Genomic DNA, 16,530 nt, shown 5'->3' with positions numbered 1-16,530 from the left:
AGAACTAAAAATTTTCTGACCTGCGCACCTGGATATTTTTTTTGGAAAAATTCTAAAAAGAAAATCGAACATTAATTGTAAATAACACGTAATAGCATATTTATGAATTTCGAAAGTGGGAAGGGATCCTAAAAGATTTTTTTTAATTTTAAAACACAATAAAAATATATATTATAACGCCAAAACATCTTCCCACTGGCTAGGAATACGGAACTGCGCCACTAGTTCAAATTGCTTTTGGATAAATGCAATCTCCCTACGTATGTGATTACATACTAAATTTTAATTATAAACATATAGCTATACACATATATATTAGTAACAACTAAAATATTCTGATCCTGCACATCTGAATACATTCTTCTTCTTTTTTTTTTTTTTTTAAAAAAAAGAAAATCAAATATTTATTGTAAATAACATGTAGTAACATATTTGAGAATTTCGAAAGTGGGAAAGGATCCTAAAAAGGGATTTAAAATTTAAAACATTTAATAAAAATATAAGGACAAAATATCTTCCCACTAGCTGGGGGTACGGAAATCTCGCCAAGATTTCAAATTGCTTTTAAAATGCAATTCCCCTACGTATGTGATACTTTAATTATTTACTAAAAAATCTAAATTCAAACATCTGAAATGAAAACAAGAAAAAATTAATGACATTAAACTAATAGTAAGTCAGTGATAAGGTTTGCAACATTAGTATTCAATTGTGAGGCGCGACACGGAGTAAAGACCAAAATCGGAAAAGAATCAGCTGTGTGTCGTTCGTCATTCGTAACCATAAGCACAGGTGGTCGAGAATGCAGCGACTATCTTATCAAAATAAAGAAAGAAAAACGTGTTATCTGCTCTTTGCTGAACAGTTAAAAGCTAGAAGCAAAAATGAATTTTAAAAACAATGCGTAGTTCTCTTTTCGTATCCAGGTATTCTGATCAAAAGCTAAAAGCAAAAAGGAAGAAAAAAATGAATGAATGTCTATCGCTTAAAAGTTGAAAGAAAGATTAAAAGAAATGCATTGCTTTCCTGGCAGAAAAATGTGTATCAACACACAAAGTCTTGGTTACTTTTTTTCCTATGATTACTGTTTCTACTTTGATAATTACGGTTTGTTCGTCTATTCCTACAATGGTTACCTCTATGTACAAATCTATGCTTAATGTTGTCACACAACTTGCGGTTCCTGTCTAGTTTCTGATAACTCAAATTACGTGACCGTGATTTACGACTCCTTCTGTTTGTGCTACTGCCTTTTCGAGTGCGGTCTTGGTTCTGATTCCCTTTAAATTTCGTATTGTTTACGCTCCGGTCTGCGTATCTTTGCTTATTACAATAACTATAACCTCGTTTGTGCTTTTTCACTCCGTAGTTTGTGATAGTTGTTTTTGTGCGCTTACGACCTCTGTCGTCTACAATCATATGTTCGTAATTTTCACTACTACTGTTAGTACAAGTGGTGTTACTAGATTCTGAATGAATAAAATCATTATTAGATTTGTTACGAGGTTGGTTTAGACTACCTGTCTCTGGTTGGAATTCAGATTTCTGTGTTTCCTTTTCATTAGGAGTGTTAGTGTCTAGCTCAGGTTCCAATTCCAATGTTTTGTTTTCACTAGGAATATCAGTCACTAACTGAGGTTCAAATTCCGGTATTTCGTATTCAGTAGGAACATCTGACTGTAACTGGGGTTCACATTCCGGTGTTTTGTTTTCAGCATTTTCCGTTTGCTGACTATTTTCACGAAATACGTCCCGTAAACCGTCTATCTTTTGACCTAATTCACTCTTTACCTCGTTTTTTAATCTATCAATATTCTCTTTAAACTCAGCACGGCTCTCTTTAAAATCAACTTTACTTTCCTTTATGTATCTCTCAATTTTTTTCATTATTTTCATCTAGTTTTCGTTCTAACCTAGCAAAGTTCTCTTTAAAAAGTAAACTTATCTTAGTAAACAAATCTGCTTCGTTGTATGCCATCTTAAACAAGAAAAAGCTTAAACATATGATTAGGATAAAATATACTATCACAAAACGATATGATTAAAATCACCTGAAAGGAAAGTTTTTTTTTCTCAGATTACTGGTTCTAAGCTGGAAAAGAAATGATATATTAAAATATTAATCTTATATGTATATTCGAGCACCAACGGTCTCGATTCGGGTCGGTAGTTCGGGCGTCATTTATTTATAACCAACTAGAGGTCTGGGTCCATGTTCGGGCTGTCATTTATTTGTAACCGGCTGTAGTTCTGTTCGCTGTCCTCGGCTCGTGGTATTACCAATAAGTATACTCCTGATACTTTAACTTACCTGGACAGGACGACGAAGACCTCTCCAAGAAAGGTTACAAACTGTTTCCCAAAAAGCTCGTCGGTCTCAATAATGAGATGAGCATTAGGCGCCGAGAGGTTCGGGTGTCTCGTCTCGAAAACCTCACGGACGATCAGACGGTCATCCAGACCATAACGCACACAAACACCATTCATACATACAACGAAAACACACAGGGTTAAATGACACTATACTTATTTATTAGAACACTATTTTCAAAAAAAATTACGAAGAGAAATGAACACAACACTGGACACTAATAAATTTTGCCGCTGAAATTACGTTTTGCCCTTTTCGGGAAACAGAGCCCTTTCTATATATATGATTATAATTCAGGTATCACTATAAATACTTTGCTCACACCATTAACACACTTGGGGGATTCGCACTGGGGAAAAGTTGTCTGGATCGTCCCACGATGAATCCAGTTGTTACGCTGAACAGTCCTGCAGCGTAAAGGTGAATCTTCAGCAAACACACAAAAGAAGATCTCCACAATGGAATACAGATATTGGAGGGCGCGTATGTAACATTTTAAACGCACAAGGTCTGAGGACCTGGGATTTCACTGGTTGGGGCTAGCCGTAAGAAATCGTCCTTCACCGGCTAAATAGCTTGTGCCCCTTAACACAACTTGTGTTTGAAAAAAAGTTCAACGCGAGAAGCGTGGTTGCATCTTCCAGACCTCGAGTCAAACTCCTCGAGCATCAAAGCTCAAGCTACGGGTTGCAATGGTCAATGGAAAAGTGTTGGCAGTTCATTTCAAAAATCACTCGGTTAACTCACCTGTATACACATACAAACAGAATACGGAAAACAATTTATGTTAAGTTTAGTCAACTGCCTATAATGCACTAGACGCGGCGATAACATTGGCGTGAGAAAGTACAGATAACGAACTACGAAAACTGTGAGGCTGGTGCCACTTTGGCTACTGAACATCTGGTCAGCCCGTATTTCTCTAATCTATTGTAATGTTTCCATAAGCGATTAACGAAAGCACTTAATTCAGTTCCAAATAGCTGCAGAATATATACTGTGCATATAATAAGTCAGGGAGAAACACTGAAATGGTTAGTCACTAACTGAAATGTTCTCAGCAAAATCAATGTTTTAAACATATATATGAAAAAATGATTAAAGACTTCTTTGTCCAATTGTGTGGGAAAGAAGCAATTCCCACCAAAGAAAGAACTTATATGCGTTGCAGAATAAAGTATGAATCGAAAATAAAGATCACTGTCTTTACGAAATATACAGGGTGTCCACAAAAAATACTTCTATAACCTGGTGGCGGTTATAAAATCAACAACCTAAAAACAGTCCCTAGCAACATAAACATATCTTTTCTTCCTTTTCTTCTTTTTTTTTTGGGCTAGTGCTTTATTATTTTCTCAACGCTTACAACCTATTCCTATAAACGCCTGTGTTATCTACTCCTAACACTGTTCTGGTTGAGAGTCACACTTAGTCGAGCTCGGCATCACATTTTTCAATGAGGGTCGCATTCACTAACCTCCTTAGAGCTCGCACTCTCTAATCTCTGTGGGCACGCGCTTAATTGGGATCGGGCTTACTAATATCAATTGGACTCATGCTCATTCACGCGGGATCACTCTCATCAGTGCCAAGCTGAGGTAACAAAGATAGTATGGCGAAGCTGTGAAGTTTAGTTTCATGAATTTGCAGTATGGGCACATCTATTTTACAGTCTTCTGATCATAATTTCTTTATTACCACAAATTACAATTGAATTGAATTGAATTGTATTGCGTTCAATGACCATTTACATTGCCTGATTGCCATATGGTGTAGAACATGTCAATGATATTATACAAAATGTATATTCAAATTTTTGTAAAAACATAACTACTTTTACAATTTCTTCTAGGTGATAGAAAAACATGATAAAATGTGGTTTCCTTGGAAGGATTATTAAGATACATCACTTACCCATACAACATTTTCTTTTCTTACAAAGTAGAAAATAATATAATATATACAAAAATTACATTTACGACTTAGCAGAACCTAGATCAGTTTGCAAGTATTCCTCCACACAATAAAAGCAGTGGTTTAATAACAGAGTACGTACTGTCTTTTTGAAATTTTTATGTTTGGAAAGAGATTTACTTTGATTAGGCAAAGAGTTAAAGAGTTGTAAACCTTTGTATGCAATTGTTTTCCAAAACAAAGTGGTATTATGAAAAGGAACTTGGAGATGTGACTTCGTTCTCGTATTATATCCATGTCTATCTGAATTATTTTTATACAATTCTTGTTTCTTGTGGACCAAAAGTAATGTTTCGTGTATATATACAATGAAAGAAGTGGAAGAATATTTGCCTTTGAATATCGTTTTGCAAGAAGTATAATATGAAGTATTAGTAACAATTCTTATCACTTTCTTTTGGAGTATAGAAACTTTCTTAAATTCAGTGGACGAACCCCAAAAGGCTATTCCATATCTGATTTTGCTGTGGAACAGTGCATGGTAAGCTGTTAGTACTGCATTTCTACTTAAAATGGGAAGAACTGATCTTATTAGAAAGATTACAGAGGATAATTCATGACATAATTTTGCAGTATGTTGAGACCAGAACAAATTACTATCTATCAAAAGACCAAGAAACTTGAGTGTTCCGGTTGGCTATGTTATTTTCTCGTCTATTCGAAGTACTGGATATGGTGTCATTTACCGTGGTTAGAATGGAAGTATAAGCAGGATGTTTTGTCTGAGTTTAGAAATAATTTATTATTTGTAAACCAGGAAACCACTTGTGACATTTTGTTAACTATTTTCTTTTGGATTTTGGGTGGTTCTGATTTTATAATGACGTTTGTACCATCTGCATACAAAATAAGTTTAGTCCCTCTAAGGTTGTCTGGTAGATCATTTATTTAGAGAAGAAACAGTATAGGTCCCAAAATTGATTCTTGTGGAACACCTACGGTGATGTATTCACGTTTTGATTTGTGCTCACTCATATAGTTCGAGTCTTGGTTTAGGTGGGATATCATAGTTGTATCTAATCAATCAATAAATAAAAGATACATTGAGCATCGTTCTAAATCTAGAATTCAATTTTGTACTGTTTAAGGTATACAGGGTGTTTCAAAGCAACACCGACAACGTTTGGGAGGTGATTCCTGACACCAAGATGAGACAAAAAGAATATACCAACTTGGGTGCACAAGTGTTTCCTTTCGGACTTGTAGACTGCCGAAAACTTAAGGAAATGAACTTTAAAGGTCTATACCTGCGAAACTATGGGATCTACCGTAATCGGATCAAGACTTCACTTAGGAACTAATATGTACCCTATCCAAATATCCAAGCTTCATAATATTGCGGTACTTCAGCAATAATTTTTATAGAGGTATTTGGTAAGTACGTTTGGCCCGTAGTCAAACTCTCTCTATAAAAATTGTTGCGTGAATACCTTAGGATTCTGAAACATGAATTTGTTGATAGTGGATATGAGCTTGATAGCTTAGAGATACGCGGCAGTTCCTAAGTGAAGTCTTAACCCGACTACGGTAGGTCCCATAGTTTTGGAGCTATGGACCTTTAAAGTTAATTTTCTCATGTTTTCGGCAGCCTATAATTCCGAAAGGAAGCATTTGTGCACGCAAGTTGGTCTATTTGCTTTTACTAAATGAAATAGGACAAATAAGAGAAATGTGAACAAAAAAAGTATTTTGAGAATATGGATCAATTTCTCTGAAGTCATGGAGAGCTAGGAAGTGATATAGGCGGTGATTTTAGTTCTTATGATATATACATATTTGTATTTCTTTCTACGTTTCTTCTAGAGAAACCGTTGTGATAGAAATGCGTAGAGCGTAGAGTCACTATACAATTACCCTGAAAGTTGGAAAGAGCACGTACTTCCCTCCGGCTTTGCTTTGTGTTCAATGCATTCTGATTCTCATGATTAATGTTGTACAGGACTTCTCACTGTATTGAAGTTCCCATACAGTTTTGACAAATCTGTTTCGATTCCGTAGGAAATATTATAACAGAGAGAAAAAGGAGTTTTTCCCTGTAAGTGTTTCGTAGCCTTTCCTCTGAGCATTAGTTGCAACTTTTTCTATCACAAATAATTCAGTGTTCGTAAATTTTCTGAAAAAATGTTTGTAGTAACAACACAAAATTATCGCTTTATTACTTAAATTTTCATAAGTCATAAATGGTGGTCGTTCTGAACTTGTGAACTTGTGGTAATCATTAATTTCAATATCCATTAATCGAAACAAACAAACAAACAAAGAACAAACTGCTAATCACAGTAAAAAAACAAATATACATAGACGTTTCAATTTCTTGCGATAGGTGTCAAGCTCTGGAAAATGTTACTTGCTATGCAACTTCTAGGATTATCCAATCATACACCTTTGTTTGAATATTAGAAAATAGGATATGAATAGTTGTTACCAGGGAAGGCGATAATAGATTGACCCCATTAATGAACTCGGCCCAGGTAATTGCTCTATAGTTACCTGTTGGAAAAGTATAATTCTAAAATTTCGCTTTCGTTCAAAAGTAATCGTACGGGCTACTAATAGAGAGAGTCTATTACAATTTTATAAGGTGCACTATCGTAATCATAATAAGAGAACTGCTTATCTTATTAAGTATGTTCTGTGATCTTTTTTCTCCAATAATAATGTATTCCCACTACCATTCTTCTCCAGAACAGTAACAGGAGAACGGAGATACGAAGCTGAGTCATTTACTAGAACCTCAAGAAAAGAAAAACTTCCAAGAGAACTGAAGATTATTTAAGTTTTGTAGATTGTTCTGAATGGAAGATACCCCAGAACACCAGAACAGGGCCCAAAAGTTGGCATGTTACTCAATCCGACTATTTCCTTGGATTTAAGCATTTTGCCCAGAAATAAATATCTGTTTTCCTATTTTCTAAATTTTGTTACCAAATTTCCTTGTATTGCGGAAATATACATTGATCTACGAATACTGAACTAAATGGTATACTGAGGAACTTAAGATTGCGGTAATAACGTGTAATCTCTGTCGCAACAACTAGATATACACAGGGTTGCCAAACCTGCTATTAACTGCCGCATCCTGTACATAACGAAGATCGATATCACAGTTTACTACATGTTAAAACGAAGCTGAGTGACTAGGCAAGGTAAGTTGGCTGAGTGGGACCATCAGAAAAGGAGAAAGAGTATATGCTCATAAATATTTTGTGTTCTATATTTTGATCTTAGAAACGTCGTTCAATGACTTTGTATTAGTGGTGCATCAAGAAAGTAAAAGCTTATGGAGACAGCCACAAGGCAGACTATGGTAGATATATCGTAAGTTTACAATACACTTTCAAAACTAGCTTAAACTTTCAATAATAGCTTAAATTATTTTTGTCACTCAAAAACTGGAGGAGTCTAAGCCCCTGGCCCCGGGCTAGATCTACCACTGCTTAGTATTTTGATAATTGTTGTGTAAACACGTGCACTTATAACAGGTGACTCACAAGGAAAAGTCACGTACTGGCTCCGCTGAGATCCGAACGAGACAATTTTGTTTGCATTCGGTATGTTATAACTAGACACATCCCAAAGTTATACGTGTCACCGGTCGTGATATCGTGAGTTACAACATATTTATTTTGTAACGTAAAAGCTACAAAAAATTAGCTGGCTGTTGAACAGAGTCATTTGTTCGAAAATGATAGGGTAGATGGAAAACTCAGTGAACACGTATCTCATCATTTTGAAGGGCACAGTTTTTGTGTAAAAGGTTTGCCTTAGGGTCCCCAGAAAGGTCACAGACGGGGTCTAACTCCAAAGTTTTAAAAAATGTCAATGGGGTTAGTAGCACATCGTTTCAGAGCTCTTGTGGAATGAAAAAAGCTGGAGTAAGTCTTGACTCTCTACGACAACCCTGTACAAAATGGAGGCGGGTCAAAATCCAAGTCCAAGGGCACCTTCAATTTAAGATGGTCGCTTGAAACCTATGTCGAAAGTATAGGCATTTCAAACTGCTGAAACTAGCAAAATCAAACTTGGCGTGAATGGTGATCAGTAAACGTAGGTAACGAAAAGATACGAGATGTTCAGAAACGCGACATCTTGAGTTCAAAATGCCTCATTATATATCGAACGCATGTCCAGCTCAAACCACTCGAAGCGAAATGTGGTATTTACGTTTATCAATAATAGCATCCACAAAAAAGTCAAAGACCTATCTTAACCCAATATGGCCGCCAACGTGAAAAATGAATTTTTATAGAAAGGTGCTATTTCTTGGAATATTGTGACAAAACCAACAAAGGTAGCTCAATGTACTGAAATGATTTACACGTGAGTTTGGTACTGCTCGCCAATCTTGTAAATAAACGTTTTCTGTATATTTGGTATTGCTTAAGATATTGTGACCAAACAAACGAATGGCATACAAATGTAACCATCACGAATACGTTACAATAAATTCCCGAACCTGACTAATAGCCATAAACTTTTCAATTAAGCTTTTGTTTACATCTTAACCCGACCCCATTTTGCACAGGGTTGCCGTAGAGAGTCAAGACTTGCTCCATCTTCTCTCGTTTTACAACTGCTTTCAAACGATGTGCTACTTAACCTCCTTTGCCATTTGAAAGTTTTGAGTTGGACCCTGTCTGGGAATCTGGGGGTCCTAGGCACAAACTTGTTTTTTTACCCCAAAAAGTGTGCTTTGAAAACGATGGGATATGTGTTCACTGAGTTTTCCATCTACCAGACCTTTTCCGAACAAGTGACCCGGTTCAACGACAGCTAATTTTTTTGTAGCTTTTACATTATAAAAGATGTTCTGACTCACGATATTCAGACCGATGGCACTTATAAATATGGGATTCATCTAGTTATAACATATCACATGCAAACAAAATTGTCTCGTTCGGATCTCAGCGGAGTCAGTGCGTCCCTTTCCTTGTCAGAAACTTCATAGCCTGACACGTAGATGGTACTGCTAGCAGCAAAAAATACTTATCATTTTTGGAAACTTCCATCGTTCATGTGAACACACCATAAAGTCCAAATCAATCTGTCAAATAGATTAGTTCAGACTGCTGATTAGAGTATAAGTTTTTTTTTTTGAAAATGATAACTTGAAACATTGTGCAATGATTGAATATTTATTTAAAAAGGATTAAACGGGAAGAAAATTTTTGATAACATGGTGAAGGGAACCATGCTTCTTCACATGCACAATCTGAATAAATGCTTTTTCTCGATATATTCATATTACAGATGGTAAAAGATAGTTGAATTGCCACGATCAACTATTCTCTGGTTTTGATACAATAAAAGAGGTAAATGGACGAAGCTTGAAAAAAGCTGTTCGTTGTTGGTTACGTATGGCACTGTTTTAAAGAATGTTTTACAGGTCTCAATGAACTTATTCTAGATCTCAGTAAATGACCCAAGTCTGTCATTCTGTAGACGCTGGTTGCATGTTTTTTGTACTGAGAAATTTTCATTATCTTGATAAAACAATTGTTAAATCCAATGCTTCTTTACAAAACTTATACACAACAAATTTCAGACGATATTCTGTGAATATTCCTACTTTCACAGTGAAATACATCATGTGTATACATTAGACGTTTCGACTTCACTTCTTTCGATTGACCAATCTTCGTTTTTCAATATACACGATGAGCCTGTTTCTGTTCACTAATTTGTATACGTGCTTACATTGTCATCAACAAACAATTCCTATTCAATTATCACACTCTCCACCGTAATACAGTATTACACTTTGGGTGCGAAATTCGGGCAATTTTCTCTTTTTAGAATCAAGGATACGGGCCACCGCACTAAACTTTCTCGCTGCAATTCCTTAAACTAAATAATATTATGCTGCAGTTGCTAATGCTATTTATTTTCAGATTCATTTCTTGCTTGTAAAAATACGAACAAAATTGTACGGCGTTTTCGGCAAACTTCATTGAAAGAAAATTTATCCCTTGTAGATTTTTTTTATAAGAAATAATTTATGTCTTATGTTAGGATTATTGATGAAATACTTGCTCATTAAATAATAACAAAATCGCATGAGTGGTATTTTATAAAATTGTCAAAAAATAAGAACAAAATTGTCAGAGTCGTTTATGAGAAAATCGCTTTAAAAATCGCCCCAAGAATAAACTACATTTCGTAGATTTTTCAGGACAAATGAGTCATATCATATTGACAGGTTATTAATGAAATATTTATTTATGAAACACGAACAAAATCGCTTGAGTCGATTTTTAAGAAAATCTTTACAAAAATCTTACTCCAAAGAATAAACTATCCTTTCTCGATTTTTCTCAGAGAAATAACTTTGACCAAATGATTGCATTGCGCTCGTCTCATTTAGTGTCGATACTGAACGGTACATTAAATTTGAAATCAACCAATCAAAGAACTTATATTGTACAGCAATGTTCAAGTAAAATATAACCACAATCTGTCTTTGAAAATTTCCGTATCCTTAACTACCTAGGTACACTAATGTCCAAAATGATTGTCGCACATCTATAACCATCTTCTTGTAAGAATATAATTTAATAATGATTTTGCAGGGTGCTTTTAATATTGATACTACGTGTATAATCGGGAAATGTATATTTGTGGTAAATTTCATAGGAGAAGAATTATAAATACGAAAATTAGAATGAGTAAAACAAAATGCTGCCAAATGGACAAGAAAGTTTTATTTTCGTTTTATTGTTCTTATTTGCTGCTCTTTTGACATGAAATTTGCCACATACAAGTGTTTACCGACTATACACACACACTAACATTATAAGAAATACCGGACGAATTCGTTATCAAATTATACTAGTCGTAGAACAACATATTTATAGACATGCGACAATAATTTTGGACATGAATGTACATAGGAACGAAATCAAACCATTTCTTTTTCCTTTTTTTTGCTAATTCATATAAATATTTCAAGCTTAATTAGAAGTTTTCCTACGTGTGGTTGTCATAAGATGGCTTCCTAAAGGGCAAATAGTTTTTGAACAAGATTGTTTCCGGCCGGTGAGGTTTCCGACTTTCCAAAATTTATGTAGGTGCACATCAATCGCTAGACATGTTTCCAGGGGAGTCTCGATATTTTCAGATTAATTTCTTTTTTAGTTAAAATCTTTTATGAACTTTGTGATAAAGGGCTGTGCTCGATTCCATTCACAATATATGTTAGTTCCATTTTTTATTGTAGGCCGGAGACAGGCAAGGAAAGGAGGAGTGTGTTGCTAGGTTGCCTTTATATGAACTCATTTGAAATAAACAATTATGATTTAGAGATTAGAAATTTTAACTTCGATCTAAATGTTTTAATTGCTTATTATTTTGAAAATGGCAAGTGAGGAATATTTATTTTCTTTCTATCAAACCAAAAATCTTATGTTTGCGCAGCACTCACATGATAATTTCTGGGGCTGCTGGAGCGTACGAGCACCCACGTAGTCGGCTTCTGGTACATAATAACTGTTATGGTTCCGGGTACATAATAACTGTTGTAATCTTGTGTTTTACTGTAATGATAGATACAATACGGTGTAGGCAATGATTTCTGAAATGATTAGTTCGATAGCCACTTCGAATCTGATAAGGGACAATATTGCATTTTAGTTTTTCTATATATAAAAAAGACAAAGACAATAACAATAAACTTTGTCTTCTGACGAGGAGTTATCTGAAGGCTAGTAGTATTTATGGAATGCTTAGTAAATAGGGTTGTTATTTTTAGGTGCTCACTTTTACTTTTAGAGCAGGAATGAGCTTTCTGAAAGTAATCAGTGTTTCAAATATTACTTCTAGTAATTTTCCAGCATCATTTTCCACTTTATGGATTTGTTTAATTTCTTAATCTGTCCAATCTAGCTTTTATTCCTTTTCCTGTTTTCTTTTTACTGGTATGTTTTTGAATCCAAATTTCCTGATTAGAGTGAATTGGACGCGGTCTTACTTGTGAGAAAACTTTCGCAAGATGAAACAGTATCTGCTTTCTCTTTTTTCAGCTAGAAAAAAATCATGATTTACTGGAGGAACTTTATCCACCATTACAACTACATGTGATGACTGCCACTAGAAACCTCAACAACAACGTATAGAAAACTAACGAATTACTGTTTACTTCCGTGAGTCAAAAGTTAAGTGGTTTATCCAAAGATAGGCTTCAGATTATTCTTCAACAGAATCCAAAATTTGTCGAATTTGTGACATCTGTAGCTCTAAATAAATACGAAGTTTGATTTTTGTGGATGTGGAAAGAAGCTTTAAGATCTACAAAAATGTTGTATCTCCAACATGATCACATTTTACAAATTAGAAATAAAGTAAAAGATCTCGACCTTTTATGATACACCTGAAAGCCCACATACTGTATGCGGAGGTAAAAGACTCTCTATTTTATGATTTCAGCACTCATTAACGTGATGTAGTAGCCACATGAACCGACCTTCTTTATTTTACCAAAACGTAGAACGAGAAAGACTTTCCGCCTTCAATCAGGAATCGAACTGGGGCTATCTAGTGTTTCGTAACTTTAAATTTTGAATGTATTTTATGTTTTGTGAATTTACATTTGTCAATTTTAGAAACATAAATTAATACCAAGATAATTAAAGTAGTGAAGAAGGATAACTGTCATTAAGTTAGCTATCTAGTATCTTTCGGTAGTAATAAAAGAAAAAAATGAGATGTATCTTTTCTATTTATTTTACACAAACATAAAAGAAATTCTAGTAAAAATTTACATATTGATTATGTATAAATAGCCCTGACATATGAACTAACTAACTAACTAACTCTATGGCTTATGGAACCCGGAGGTTCAATGCCGCGTTCACAAAAGCTCTCCACTGACTTCTATCCTGAGCTAATTCGTGCCAAGTTATCATTCCTTGTCCGAGGCTTTTGTGAATGTTTCTGAACAAGTGCTTTTTTCACAGGATGAGGTTGTTAGCCTTACCCAAGAAGCTGGAGGACCACTCCTAGTCGTCTGTCCGCGACTGCTTATTCAGTATATTCGCAGCTAACCTCTATATCTAGGGGCCTTCTCCTCGATCCGCAACCTGAGGACGCGCCACGCCGTGGTGACAGGAACCCACTTGTCTAATTGTTTCCTTTTCTATAAGAAGAATAAAGGTTTGCACTTATGGGATAAATTGAGAAGGTAAAAGAACCTTTTCCATTCTCAGTGTTGAATATCCCTTCTGAGAAGCAATGCAAATCTGAATGAGCCTCAATCAGTCAATCCCACTTTGTTTAACTTACTACCCATTTATATATCTTGTTTGGCCTTTCACCTGTTGTATTTATTCTTGAATTTGTTTTTGTTCTTGACTTTCAATATTCTTCCTAGTCTTTGTTTCCTGGAAAGTGAAAATTTCCTAATTTTCAGGAAGCATTACTTAAATTTATTTTTACAATTGTATATTAAATTATTTTCTTTATACACATCCAATTGTCCAAAATCATATCACACTAGTTTCCGATAGACATTTTACTGACTACACTACCTCGACTCTTACCGCCTTATGCAGAGTCGTTTTGACAAATGATTAGAGTCATACTAAAGGACTGACTACTGCAGGAAATATATGTTAGTCGAACTCTTTAGTATGGCACTAATCACGCCTCACAACGACTCTGCATAAGGCCCTTAATGTTGTTAAGTGCAATAGCTTTGTGTTTTCTCTTCCTAATATACATATGCTGTCTGTTCAATATACACTGACCAGCTAAAATAGTATGAGCATTCGCTACATTTTGAACGAAATCTTTGGATTGAGGTAAGAGACACGAGGCACAGCAGAATCGCTTGCCAGGAATTTCACTCGATCAGTCAGTGTGATTACGCGATACTTATGCGTCGAATGTGTAAGGTCGGGGATATATCAAAATTTGATAGGGGCAAAATGTGATGACCAGATGGCTGGAGTAACCATCTTTGAAACTGAGTAATTTGTCGGGTGTTTGCGAGCTGCTGTAGTTAGTGCCTTTCAAAGGTGCGAAAAGAACAAACCAAAGCCAAACTAAAAGAGACGAGGCTTATATATCTCATTAAAAAGGTCTCATGTCTTAGATTATCAAGGTTGGTACAACAGGGTAGGGCACAAACTGTGGCACAATGAACAGCAGACTTTAACGGTGGACAATGCACGAATATGTCTAACCACACAGTTCACTGTACACTTTACCTCTGGACCTCTGCAAATATTATGATGGTGGTGTGGTTCCACAATAATTAGGGAAACCTTAAGATGGTCATAAGGAGTGCGATTTAAGTTAAGGTTATTGGCAAAAAGCATGCATAAAACGAAAACCACTCGTTCGATCTCAAAGAAAGTTTCACCCTTTGCTTTTCATAGTATCTCACGAGTGTATGCTAAGTGTGAGCGCGTAAACATAAACGGGAAGTGAATGACAACCGAACAGGGCAAGGCTGTGCGCGAGAGGCTTATCCAATTCTACGAGAACCAATGGACATGTGATTTTACGGCTGCTTTAAACCATTTTAAGTGTGAATATCCTTATAGTACAGTGCATAGAATGTTGAAAAATTATGTGGAGACTGATGAAGCATCACGAAAGAAGAAATCTGGTTGCTCAATTTCAAAACGTACACAAAAAGTGAAAAGTTCGACTAGACGAGAACTCTTGAAGAACCCTCTTGTCAAACCGTTTTTTAAGACGAAAATATCACATTTCTGAATTCAGTGTAAGTAAGATCAAGAAAGAATACGGATTCAAGGTTAAAACATGTAAAAGTGCACCATTTTATACAGACGAACAGAAGAAGCGCGCTAAGATCAACTGCCGCAAACTCTCCGACAAGAAGTTCGCGAACAAGATTGTGATCATGGATGATGAAACTTACTATTACCAAAACTTAGCGTTCGCACCTGTTTCCAAGTATGTATCGTACATCGGTAAACGTAATGTTAATCCTAGCAAGTTCGTGAAACCTAAAGACAGGTATACGAAAAAGTTTTTGATCTGGCAAGCGATCGCGGTAAACGGTAAAGTTTCGTCTGCTCTTGTTCGAAGTGGGACAATCAACGGTGACCAGTATTTAGAGTACATTGAAAAGGTTTTGTTTCTATGGATACAAAAAGAGTTCACCGGACATGACATTGTGTTTTGGCTCGATATGGCATCCTCGCAGTGTGTGAAAAAAGTGCGAGACGCGCTTACTGATGCTGGTATCAGGTTTGTCAGTGAAAACGAGAACGCCAGAATTTCCTCAGGCTAGAAACATTGAGCATTTTTGGGCTCTAGTTAAACACAAAATGGCTAGAAAGCTTACTTTCATCAAGGATGTGAAAGATATGCAAACCAAAGTGGTCGGAAATATCAAAAGAAGTGGCAAGAAGTAGTGGACAAGCGCTTTTCCAGAAGTTCCTGTTCAAGCTTCGAGAAATCGGCCGCAAGGGTGTCTACAGCGTCAAATAGTAAACTACTTCTTTTTTCAGATATCATTTGTTTATTATATTAAAATGTGTTGTGGTTTCTCAAGAAATAAAAAAGTTATTACAAAAATTCAAAGTTCCCTTAACTTAAATCGCACTCCTTATATAGGTCCGGTAGTACGTATGGAAGTCACCATGATGGCTCCTAACCATAGGCAAATCATTTCTGAGCACGTACACCCTTCATGCCGGCCATATTCCCGGCTGAGAAGGATCTTTGAGGCAGAATAACTCTCCATGTCACAAAACTAATGTGTGCTGCAGTGGTAGAGGAGCACAGTGATGAATTTCAACTGCTCCAATGATTCTCAAACTCACGCGATGTTAACCTAATGGATCATTTTCGAGATATTATTCACCGTCAGATCTGAGCTCCTCCACCCCGCATTTACAAGAGTTAAATGACATAAGCGACATTGCTGTTGTAGCGCAAGCCAAAGGCATACATAGCCCATAGGACAATAGAAAAAATGCCCATCATGTTCTGGCTAGTCAATGTATATTAACTTGATAAAGTTTATACTATTAAGTTTTTTTTCTTTTTCAATTGTATAAAAGAGCAGCTTTGAAAATAGTTGAGGAAAATAGAATACTTTTTGCCCTTTTTAAGCACCTTTTCCCTGTCCTTTTTCGTATCAGATCTGCCTCTAAAAGTACTAACCTTGCTAATAATACAATGCGAGGCAATTGAAAAATAAATATTTCTATGAC

The sequence above is a fragment of the Thermobia domestica genome, chromosome 1, assembly GCF_964235325.1.
Source record: "Thermobia domestica chromosome 1, izTheDome1.hap1.1, whole genome shotgun sequence".
In the NCBI taxonomy this organism is placed as follows: Eukaryota; Metazoa; Arthropoda; class Insecta; order Zygentoma; family Lepismatidae; genus Thermobia; species Thermobia domestica.
Note: the sequence above shows the minus strand (reverse complement) of the source record.